This window comes from Tupaia chinensis, unplaced genomic scaffold (genome assembly GCF_000334495.1).
Source record: "Tupaia chinensis unplaced genomic scaffold, TupChi_1.0 Scaffold150243_1, whole genome shotgun sequence".
In the NCBI taxonomy this organism is placed as follows: Eukaryota; Metazoa; Chordata; class Mammalia; order Scandentia; family Tupaiidae; genus Tupaia; species Tupaia belangeri.
In genome coordinates, this window is record NW_006210084.1 from 382,173 (window position 1) to 395,017 (window position 12,845).

Here is a 12,845-nt window from a genome sequence, read left to right on the forward strand (position 1 = left end):
GGTTTGAGTCCCAGACCCAGCAGCTTCAAACTCACACTGGGTGTGTGTGCATGTATGCCCAAAATCCTGAGAAGAGAATGGAAGAGAAGGGATTGAAGCATGACCATCCCCACATGGGGTGATTTCTCACTTTCTGTCTCTCTGTCTCTCCAGTGAGCATGCATTCCCTATAGCAAAAATCTGTCTCAGAAACAAAAACAAAAACAAATGGTGATCTATAATGCTTTAAATATAAAGAATCAAATCAAGGGGCTGGCAGGTGGCATGGTAGTTAAAGGACTCAACCACAGTTCGAATCCTGGAACTAGTGGCCTGCTTTCTCACTTTCTCTTTCTCTCTCTCTGTCTCTCTCTAGGCAAATTAAAAATTAATAACAAATGGAATTAAATAAAAAAATAGTTCTTAAAAAAAAAGAGAAAAGAAGTTTTGCCATAGGGCATGTGTGCTCGCTGGAGAGAGAGACAGAGACAGTGAGATATACCAGTAGATTTACTTTAGCAAAGCTTCATCCATTTGGTTAATTTATAATTATCATTTTGAGTTGTGTTGTTCTACATCTACTTTTATTTGCTTTTGTTCAAGTGTAACCCTGCGAAAGCTACAGACCATGTTGTTCAGTCCCAGAGCAGTGCCAGATTCAAAGAATCCCAATGCAAACATCAATTCCAGTCTTTTCCCAAGGTCCTCAAAAATCTTAAAAGATATTTACAAAGAACCTCTCTGTACTTCACTAAAAATCCTTTTGTTTCTGTTCATGAATATCTCAAAACTGGTGAACTTCTCACTTTATCACCTCGGAAAACATCTCTCCCTCCTATTCAGCATTCCATCTTGGAGATCTCTCACAATCTCTTCTCTGCCCATATCCTTAGCAACGAGTCCTTCCTTCTAAAGCTTTTCCATCCAGTCTCATCCCCTACCGTCACCATTCTACACTCCTAAAGTGAATGCTGAACCATAGTTTCTTCCACTCTGAGAACATTTTTCTCCATGATTCACTCTGAGGAGGGTTGAGAGTCAGGCTCTGTACTTTCTATACTCTCCATTCAGGTCAGTTTGCATGCAGATAGACAGTCTGGGTATTGAGGAATCAGAATTGTTTCCAAAGGCAGAGGCCAAAGCTGACACTGTTTTATTGGGCAAAGGAAGAAAAAGGCTCAGACTTACGAGTCCTATCACATAGATAACACAGTAATAAGAACCTTTGGCTAGGACTTCCAGTACAGCGTTGAAAAGTAGAGAAAGTGGGCGGCCGGGACCAGCAGTTAGTGTAATGGCTATGTCGCTGGACTCCCATGTAGTCAACCGCAGTTTGAGTCCTGGACCCAGTGGCTTAAATTCACGTCGGGCACGTGTGCGTGCGTGCCCAAGATCCCGAAAGGAGAAGAAGGGATTGTGGCGTGGCCATCCCCCCTGGGGGGTGATTTCTCGCTTTCTGTCTCTATGTCTCTCTCTGTCTTTCTGATGAGTGCATGTGCCCTATAGCAAAAACCTCTCCCAAAGAAAAAAGAAAAAGAAAGAAAGTGGGTGGCCTTGTCTTGTTCCAGTTTTCAGTGGGAAAGCTTTCAGCTTTTCCCTGTTCAGTATGAGGTTAGCAATGAGTCTGTCATACATGACTTTTATAGTGTTGAGGAATGTCCCTTCTACCTACATTTTCCTGAGAGTCTTGATCATGAAGGGATGTTGTATTTTACCAAATGTTTTTTCTGTACCTATAGATATGATCACATGGCTTTTATCTTTCTTTCTATTAATGTGATGTATTATACTTATTGTTGTGCATATGTTGTACCATCCTTGCATGCCTGTGATAAAGCCTACCTGGTCTTGCTGTGTAATCTTCTAAATGCGCTGTTGGATTCAGTTTGCTAACACCTCATTGAGGTTTTTTTGCATCAGTATTCATAAGAAATATTGGTCTGTAGTTTTCTTTTTTCATCATGTCCTTGTCTGAGTTGACTTTCAAAGTGATGGCACAGAATGAGTTTGTGAAACTAGAAATAATTCAAGGAGAATTGGGATTAGCTCTTCTTTAAAAGTTTTGTGGAATTCAAAAGTGAAGCCGTCGGGATCTGGGATTTTGTTCGTTGGAAGACTACTACTAATTCAATCTCATCACCTCTTATTGGTCTATTCAGGCTTTCTATTTCATCCTGGTTAAGCCTAGGTTACTTGTATGCCTCTAGAAATGTGTCCGTCTCATTTAGGTTTTCTAGTTCGTGGGCATATAGTCAATCATAGATTCTCTCATAGTCTTTTTATTTCTGATATATCAGTTGTAATATTACCAGCTTTGTTGCTGATTTTATCTATCTGGTTCCATTCTCTGTCTTTCTTGATTAGTTTAATTAATGGTTTGTCAATTTTGTTTATCATTAAAAGAATTTTTTTGTTACTTTGATATTTTTTGTACAGTTCTTTTATTCTCTATGTTATTTATTTCAGCTCTAATCTTTACTATTTCTTTTCTTCTATTATTTTTGGGGTTTTTTGTTGTTGTTGCTTTTCCAGTTCCTTGAGATGTGATATTAAGTTGTTTCTTTGCCACCTTTATATTTTTTTCTTGTAAGCACTAATGGCTATGAAATTCTCTCTTATGAGTGCTTTCACTGCGTCCCAAAGGTTATAGAGAATGGTGTGTTCATTATTGTTGATTTCAGTGAATTTTTTGTTTTGTTTTTGTTTTTGTTTATTTGTTTTTGCTATATGGCATGTGCACTAACCAGAGAGAGAGAAAGTGAGAAATCACACCCCACAGGGATGACCATACCACCATCCCCTCTCCTCCAGTCTCCTCTCAGAGATTTTGGGCAGAGACACACAAGTTCCCAGTGTCATTTTCAAGCCACCAAGCCTTGGACTCAAACTATACAGATGGCCATGTAGGATCCAGTATCTTAACCTCCATGCCACCGCCACCTGCTGGCCCTCAATCTTTTGATTTTAGTCTTAATTTCTGTAGCAATTTTTTGAAAAAAAACAAAAACCTTATTCAGCTCATTCAAAAAACACTGACAAAATAAGTTCAGTAGCAGTACTACAATTTCACAAAAGATTGTAAACATTTTGCACACTAGTCAGATCTTTCTTCTAGGTAGAGTGCTCTTTCAATAACAGGTCAATTCACGCTGTTGTGAACTATTTAGGATAGTAGAAAAGAAGGTTTTGATTCAGTTTCTCTTGTAAGCAAATATATATAATTTACCCTGTAGCAACTTTTTAAAAAAAAATTAAGAAGAAAAGAAATCCCAACCCCAAAAGTGAGGTATTAGAATGTAGAGCCTTCAGGAGATGATTAGGTCAATAGGGTAAAGCCTTTGTGAATTGGATTAGTGCCATTGCAAAAGAGATACTGGAGAAATTCCTCACGATTCTGCCACTTGAGATTATAGGGAGAAGGTGTTGTCTATGAAGAGGGAGACACTCACCAGATACCAAATCTACTGGCACCTTGATCTTAAACTTCCCAGCCTTCAGAACTGTAAGAAATAAATTTTGGTTGTTAACAAGCCATTCAGTACTATTTTATTCCAGCAACCTGAACAGACTAAGACACTATTTCTATAAGAGAAGGTGAACTTTAACCTAGTACCATACACAAATATGAAAGCTTAACAATAGGGGCCAGCAGGTGGTGTGGTGGTGTGGTGGTTAAGGTGCTGGACTCCCACATGGCCAACCGTGGTTCAAGTCCCAGACCTGGCGACTTGCTTTTTCACTTTCCTTCTCTCTCTCTCTTTCTCGAGGCCAAGCATGTGTGTCCTGTACCAAATTTTTAAAAATATAATGATAAATAAAATTAAAATTAAATAATTATTTTAAAAGGAGCTTAATAATAAAGCCACTAGAAGAAAAAAAGTAACAAAGATTTCTTAGAATGCAAAGAGCTCCATCTTTAAAAGAAAAAAATTAATAAATGAAAACCTCATATAAATTTAAAACTTTTGCTCTTCAAAAGAGATAATTAAGGAAATGAAATTTTGAGGCCCTTCTGTGGCATGGAGGTTAAGGCAGCTGGTTCCCACATGGCCAATTGCACAGTGTGAGTCCTGGACCTGGAGGCTTGAAAAACAAGCCAAGTGTGTGTGCACGTGCACCCAAAATCCAGAAAGGAGGGAGAAAACCTCATATAAATTTAAAACTTTTGCTCTTCAAAAGAGATAATTAAGGAAATGAAATTTTGAGGCCCTTCTGTGGCATGGAGGTTAAGGCAGCTGGTTCCCACATGGCCAATTGCACAGTGTGAGTCCTGGACCTGGAGGCTTGAAAAACAAGCCAAGTGTGTGTGCACGTGCACCCAAAATCCAGAAAGGAGGGAGAAATAGAGGAGAAGGGATTGCGGCATGAATATCCCCTATGGGATGGGGTGCTTTCTCACTTTTCTTCTCTCTCTGTCTCTCTCTAGCAAGCACATGCACCCTCTAGCAAATGAAAAGAAAGAACAAAAGAAAATGAAATTGGGCCTAACTGCGTGGCACAGGAGTAACACAGTGCCCTGCAAGGCTAGAATCACTTGGTCAACCATGGGTTCAGATCCCAGGATTAGCCTGAAAACACACCCAGCACATGTGCAGGTGCCTAGGATGCTGAGGAGCTGGAGGGCTGGGGAAGGGATCAGCATGGAAACACTCTGACAAAGGTGCTTCACCTCACTCTCTTTCTCCCCCCCCCACCCCTGTTTCATGCATGCATGAGCTATCATAAATAAAAGAAAATTCAAGGCACAGACATGGAGAAAAAAGGTAACACATATATCCAACATATGTAAAGAATTCATACAAATCAATTACAAAAAGACAAACAATCCAATAAGACATGAGTAAGGGCCAGCCCCAAAGCATGAGCAGAGGAAACCTGATTGCACATAGCTGACCAGAGTCCAAGTCTGGGCCCTGGTGGCTCAAAAAATATGCCATGCGTGGGTGCACATGCACATGCCCAGGATCCAGATGGGATGGAGAACTGGAGGAAAAGGAATCATTACATGACCAGGCCCCATTGGGGGTGGGTTTGCTCGCTCTCTGTCTTTCTCTTTCTATCCCTCTCTCTCCTTTCATGTACATGCCCTCTGGCACATGGGGAAAAAAAAGAAAGAAAAAGAAAAGTGAGCAAAAGACTTAAATGACATTGGAAAAAGAATATATATCAACAGACAATAAATGCATGAAAAGATGATCAACATTGTTAGTCATCACATAAATGCAAATGACAGGTCCAAATGGCAGTTTCTTGATAAAATTAAACAAAGCTACCTCATGATTGGGGCCAACAGGTGGCATAGTGGTTAAAGCACTGGATTCCCACATGGTCGCCTGCAGTTTGAGTCCCAGACCTGGTGGCTTGAAACTAACACCAGGTGCATGTACATGCATGCCCAAAAATCCCCAGAGGAGTAAGGAGGAGAAGGGATTATGGTGTGGCCATCCTTCCTGGGCAGTGATTTCTCACTTTCTGTCCCTGCGTCTCTGCAGTGAGTGTACATGCCCTATAGCAAAATATGTATTTAAAGAAAAAAAAAAAAAACCTACCTCATGATCCAGCAGTTCTATTCCCAGCAACTGAGCAAAGAGAAATAGAATTGCATGTCCTTAGAAACAAGAATGTTCATTGTACCTTTGTTTATAATAGCCGAAAGCTACAAACACACAAGGTGCCCATCAATAGGCAAACGGAAAGCAAATAGTGGTATATCTAAACTATGAAATACTAGTCAGAGAGAGGGAATGAACTCATGCATGCAACCACATGGCTGGATCTCATTATAAAGAGTGAAAAAAATCTGAAACCAACCAATACGACTATGACTCCACATATATTAAGTTCTAGAGCAAACAAAACTGATCTATGGAGAAAGAAATCACAACAGTAAGAGCCTAGCAGAGAAGAGAGGCTCCTGGGTAAAGGTACAAAGGAAATTTCTGGAGTGATGGAAGATTCTGTATCTTGGCTGGAATATTGTTACATGGGTGTACATATTGTCAAAAAACATCAAATTGTACACATAAGATCACAGCATTTTACAGTATGTAATTACACCTCACTAGCAAGAAAACAGGGTTAGGAGGAACAGCTGGTATAACATTTTTTACGACATTGTTCCATGTGTTTTTATTTTCCTTCAACTGTGCAGCCCTGTGAAACGCTATTTTTAGAATGTAAGTCATAGTGGTAGGAGCTACATCTGTTTAACTCACTTCACATAATATCAATCCCATGGCCAATTACTAGCAAGGGTGTTTGATGAGGGGAAGGAAGATAGCTAATGAATAAGGAACAAAAATTTGCTTTTAGTGCAGAAAAAGAAATTAGCAGAAATGGAAATGATAAATATCTTAGAGCATTTTAAGTTAAGGCATATCATTTATGAAGCTAGCTACGCCATCCAAACATGCAGAGTATCAGTTAAATAGTTTCTAACTGTGCAAGTTTGCATTCCATTCCTCCTCTACTTCTCCTAAGTTCAAGCGGTTCCATAAAGCACATGACTTTCAAACAGATGTCTTTAGTATCGCAAGAGTCTTAAGATTCTTCATCAGAACAGAGGAAGGGAGTATGGCAGGTAAGAAACTGACAGTATTTTGATGTTAGCTGAAGAGTAAAAAAACCACATGATGGCCTATGGTCCTTTCATCCCAAACAGAGGGCATAATTAAACGCAAATTGTCAGAGCTCCTCATTAGTGATCAACAAGGCTTAAAATACTAAGTGTCAGGGCCAGCAGGTGGCATGGTGGTTAAAGGTGCTGGACTCCCACATGGCCAATCGCAGTTCGAGTCCCAGAACTGGCGGCTTGTTTTCTCACTTTCCCTCTCTCTCATCAAATGAAAATACATAAATAAGTAAATAAATAAAGTTAAAACAAATACTAAGTGTCTTGATGGGTCAACTGTGATTGCTTTAAAGGAGGGGTAAAATGTATATAGTATTATCAGGTATCCATAGTACAAATTCTATTTTGAGAGAAGAATAAGGTCAAAACTTACTCAATAAGCCCCAAAGGTAATAGAAAACAGTCAAATGATGCAGATGCATTACTCATGGGTGTAGTTAATTATTTATAACAGACAAAAAGTTGGGAACCAGCAGTTAGCGTAATGGCTATGTCGCTGGACTCCCACGTAGTCGACCGTGGTTCACGTCCCGGACCTGGTGGCTTAAAACTCACGCCGGGCGCATGTGCGTGCGTGCCCAAGATCCCGAGAGAAGAATGGAGGAGAAGGGATTGCGGTGTGACCATCCCCCCTGGGGGGTGATTTCTCGCTTTCTGTCTCTACGTCTCTCTCTGTCTGTCTGGCGAGCGCACGCACCCTATAGCGAAAAACCTCTCAAAAAAAAAAAAGTCATAGTAAGACACCCAAATCCTCAATCCTAAGGGTGGCAATAGAGAAGAGATGAAGGGAACCTCAATATCTACTGATGTTTGTAACATCTCCCCTTAAGTACCAAAGAAAACATGTCTTTAGTATCAAGTGTTTGATATATCAAGGGATACATCAGAAACAGGAGATAGATGAACGAACTTCAAAGAGTTAGTAGAAAGATGGAATTAAAGTATGAGTTTATTTTGGTAGGGAAAAAATTTGAAATTGATGCATATTTTTTTGTAAAACATTATCCATGAACTTTTTGAAAACTCCCCACCTTATAATTTGTTTTTGTTTTTATTTTGTTTTTTTATATATATATAATTAATGGGAATGTTGATGACCAAGGAAGCAGAAAATCGCGTTCTTCTCTCAGATTTCCACTAATAAGCTGTTGTAAATAATAACAATTTCTTCTGATGTGTACAGAGGTGGTAGTGAACATCAGAAAAAAGCATGTACCAGTCCATTATGCTTTAAGAAAGCAGCTGGAATCATCCTTTTGAGGAGGAGTACCGTATAAATGTAAATTACTGTACCATTTTCAATAATGCTGTCAAAGTTGTCTGGAAAGATCCTTTCCGCTATCATAGGCATTTGGCTATATTTAAATTTTCTAGTCGGGATGAACAAGTGGTAATGTGTGTCCTTCTGAGGGGGTATCGGTAAAATGTAGAGAAAAGCTACACTTTGCAAATTATTTTCAGATCTGCTTTTAGAAGTTTTGCCCACAGATAGGGGAGGATTACAGCAAATCTCGATTCAAATATCTGCTGTAAAATTTCACAGCTAAGACAGTGTTATCAAGATCAAGAAATATGCCTATATATTTTGAACAATAATCATGTACTAGTTCCTCTCCCTTTCTTTGACCAAATATCTCTGTTGCCAGTTCATTAAACATGTGTATGTCGTGGAGATCAGTTAGGGTTTTTTGTTTTTTTTTTTTACTTTTTATATTTTTCTTTCATTTAGTTTATCTTTCTTTTAAGAGAGTTTAAGTCACCGGGTCCAGGATCCAAACCGCGGTCGACTACATGGGAGTCCAGCGACATGACCATTACGCTAACAACTCGACCAGGGAGAAATGTTCATATATTGAAATGATCACCTTGTAAGCTAAATAATGTGATTGAATGTATTAAAAAAATGTAAAAAAAGAAAAGAAATTGTGAATAATGCTGCAATAAACATGGATATACAATTGTTAAAAAAAAAGTGTATGTCATGAATTATTATTCCGTTCACCTATTTACTGTATAATGAGCTGAGTATGGTCAGGTACACTTACTTTTCAATGCTGTTTTGGAAATGTTTTGTTTCATTTAAAAACTTGTTGTATCTTTCTATCTTTCTATTTATTTATTTATTTTGGAGAGGTTTTTGTTATAGGGCGCATGCACTCGCAGAAAGACAGAGGAAGACAAAGAGACAGAAAGCGAGAAATCACCCCCCGGGAGGATGGCCACGCCGCAATCCCTTCTCCTCCATTCTCCTCTCGGGATCTTGAGCATCTGAGTTCTAAGCCACTGGGTCCAGGACGCGAACCGTGTTCGACTACGTGGGAATTCAGTGACATAGCCATTATGCTAACTGCTGGTTCCCGCATCTTTTTATTTTTTTAAAACTCATTGCATCTTTATAAATCAGATGTTTAGATGATTGCTTAAAAAAAGATGAGCTCTTTTACATTTTACATTTGACGACATAGTATGATTAGAACTATTTTTTTGTCTTTTATCTTATTTTTTCCTCATTGAAGATAGGTGTTAGTTTCCTAGGACTGCCATAAGGTGCTACAAACTGGTGGCTTACAACAACAGAAATGTATTCTCTCCGTTCTGCAGATTTGAGGTCTGAAATCAAGGTGTCAGCAGGGACAGGCTCTCAGAGATGAGCCTTCCTCATCCCTTGTAGCTTCTGCTGGTTGCCATAAGCCTTAGCTGTAGTTCTACCACTCTGATCTCTGCCTGCACCTTCAGATGGCTCCAGTGTCTGCCTCCAAACTTCCACCATCTCATAAGGACAATGGTCATTGGAATAGGACCCACGCGAATCTAGTATGACATCACCTTACCTTGATTACATCTGGAAAGACCCTACTTCCAGATAAGGTCCTATTCTCAGGTTCTGGGGGTCAGGACTTTTCTTTTTTTCTTTTCTTTCTTTTCTTTTTTTTTTTTTTTGGAGAGGTTTTTTCCTATAGGGCACGTGCGCTCGCCAGACAGACAGAGAGAGACAGACAGAAAGCAAGAAATCACCCCCCCAGGGGGGATGGTCACGCCACAATCCCTTCTCTACCATTGTCCTCTCGGAATCTTGGGCACGCACGCACACGCGCCCGGCGTGAGTTTTAAGCCACTGGGTCCGGAACGTGAACCGCAGTCGACTACATGGGAGTCCAGCGACATAGCCATTACGCTAACTGCTGGTTCCCAGGACTTTAACATATCTTTAGGGAGGACACAGTTCAACCCATGACAGCCTTCCCACTGCCTCCCCCGAAAATGTATATCCTTCCCACATGCAAAATATATTCTCCCCATCCCAACATCTCTAGAAGAATTTCCGCTCTTACCCTCACTCTCTTCTCCTCTCCCCTAAATTCTTGTGGTTGAATCTTTAAACTAAATACAAGCACCACATGTCCAACTCTACTGAACAACCAGTGCCCATATAACCATAGGACTAAAGTTAAAGGAGGCTAGGTCAACCCAGACCTTCCTTAGCTCCCAGAACAAAAACAGTATTTCATTCAGTGATACCAGGCCAGGGATGAAATCCTCCCTTAACTAAAGTCCTCATCTCTCTCAAAGAGTTACAGAGCGATTTTCTCAAGTGCCTTTTGGGCCAACACAAGTAACATGTGCCTGTCATCCAGGCCACTGAGTGTTCCTTTGACTATCTGGCCACCAAGCAGTACTCCCTGATTTTAAAATCATGCTGCTCCACCAAATGTTTCTATTTCTACAGGAAAATTAATATCTCCCCTCAGGAAGGAGTTATAATTCACAGTTCAGCCTTGACAACAGCATGAGCTAATTAACCAACGTTGGAAACCAAATTGAGCAGTTTTTATTTTATTTTAAACCTGCTTAATAAATATGATATGCATAACTGCTGAGGCAATAGCCACAGCTAGAAAATTATTGTGAGCATAAATTAGCAAAGCAGTTTGTCTAACCCACAGTTAAGCAAGTTTCAGATTGATTTGTTTTTAAAACAGGAATCAAAGTTGTTGAGGCAAATAAAAAATTGCTGAGGCGCTGATACAGAGTCAGGAAAGTAAAGTTTCTAAAAATGAAGGGAACATAACCTACTACGAGGTCGGATTAAGTCACAGGTCCCAAGGTTGATGGAAATGTTATGGTACGGTAGGAGGAAGAATAAACTCCATGTCCAGAAAACAGAAAAATCCACTCACCTGCACACATTCTCTGTGCCCTTGTGTAAGCAAGCCAAGCTGTCCAGGGGGGACCAGCTTCGTAATTTGTGAGGCCCCATGCAGAATGAAAACATAGGGCTCCTTTTTCATAAATGATTAAGGATGTCAGAAAGGTTACAAGAGAACATTAAACCAGACACTTGCCCTTCTAAGCACTGGGCCCTATGCAACTGCACGGGCTGTAATGTGTCTCTAGGTTTAATGCTTTAATCTATGCTATGAAAAAAGTCAAAATTATATTTGCCTTGTCTTCTTCATGGGGTGATTGGGGTGATCGGTTTAAATAGTATCTGTAAAAATTCTTGGAAATTTTCAAGTTCTTTATCCCAAAGCTGGGCCCATGGGAAGCCTGGACGCATAATACAGGTGTCTCTTGGAAACCCCAAGAATGGAATATAATAATTTAATAAGAAATAACCAAATACTTTGCCTACCTTTAGTGGTTTATAAGTCATTGAGATTGAGCCCATTCATTATTTTTTATTTGTTTGTTTGTTTTTTTTTTTATTGAGAGGTTTTTGCTATAGAGCGCATGCGCCCGCCAGACAGACAGAGAGAGAGAGAGAGACAGAAAGCGAGAAATCACCCCCCAGGGGGGATGTCCACGCCAAAATCCGTTCTCCTCCATTCTCCTCTTAGGATCTTGAGCATGTACACACATGCGCCCAGTGTGAGTTTTAAGCCACCGGGTCCAGGACGTGAACTGCGGTCAACTACATGGGAGTCCAGCAACATAGCCATTACGCTAACTGCTGGTCCAAGATTGAGCCCATTCCTAAAAGTTCTCATTGAGAGGCTGGCAGGTGTTGTGGTTGTTAAAGGTGTTGGACTCCCACATGGCCTACCACGGTTCGAGTCCCACCCTCTGGGAGGGGAGATTTCTCACTTTCTGTCTCTCTGTCTCTCTCTGATCAAATTAAAATAATAATAAAGTAAAATAATTCTTCAAAGAAACTAAATGCATGGTAGTTTCACAGACTGGATCCTGTAACAGAGAAAAGACATCAGTGGGAAAACCAGTGAAATCCCAAAGACTCCAGAATTCAGTTTACAGTAATAAGCTGCTATTATTAATCATTTCTCAGTTTTGACCAATGTATCAACATTATGTAAGAGGTTGACATTAGAGAAAGCTGAGTGAATGTTGTGCAGGAATTCTCTGTACCATCTTGGCAAATTTCTGTAAATCTAAAATTATTTCAAAAGAGGTTTACCAAAAAATGAAACTAGGGGCCAGCAGGTGGCATGATGGCTAGGGGCACTGGACACCCACATGGCTGACTGTGGTTTGAGTCCCAGACCTGACAGCTTGCTTTCTCAGTTTCCTTCTCTCTCTCTGGCCCTGTCCCTCTCTGGTCAAATCATAACTAAATAAATGAAGTTAGATAAAATAATTCTTTTTTAAAAAAAAGAAACAAGCCCAATTTGAGTATAACTTGGAGAAAATGATCATTGTTTTTTTCCCCTCAAAGTTCATTGCCCATCTCTTCCATGAGAGAGACAGAGAAGGACAGGCACCCTCAACAGGGTCTTCACACCATAATCCATCTCCCAGTCTCAGCCTGTTAGGATCATGAGCATGCACACATGCCTGGTATGCAGAGGGAGGCCTCCAGACGCAAACTCGGGACCTTCCAAGGGTGTCCAGTTGCACCAACACCTGCCACTGCCTGGCCCTGGAAATGCTGAGTCGTCTTTTACTTGGTGGCAAAATAATAAGATTAGCTTCTAGATTAAAGTATGACAGGCTGTCCCAAGTTATCCAGACAGCTGTTTTTAATTATATATACCTAAATACATATGTTCCTACATATTTATATAAATAGAAAAACAAGCAGGGGAAAAACAGACTAGATAAATGGAAATGCCTTCAGATTTTGCTCCACACGCAGATTCTACATATTTCTTTTTTTATCTTTTTTAAAAATAATTACTTTTTTTTTTTTTGGAGAGATTTTCACTGTAGGGCGCGTGCGCTCGCCAGACAGACAGAGAGAGACATAGAGACAGAAAGCGAGAAATCACCCCCCAGGGGG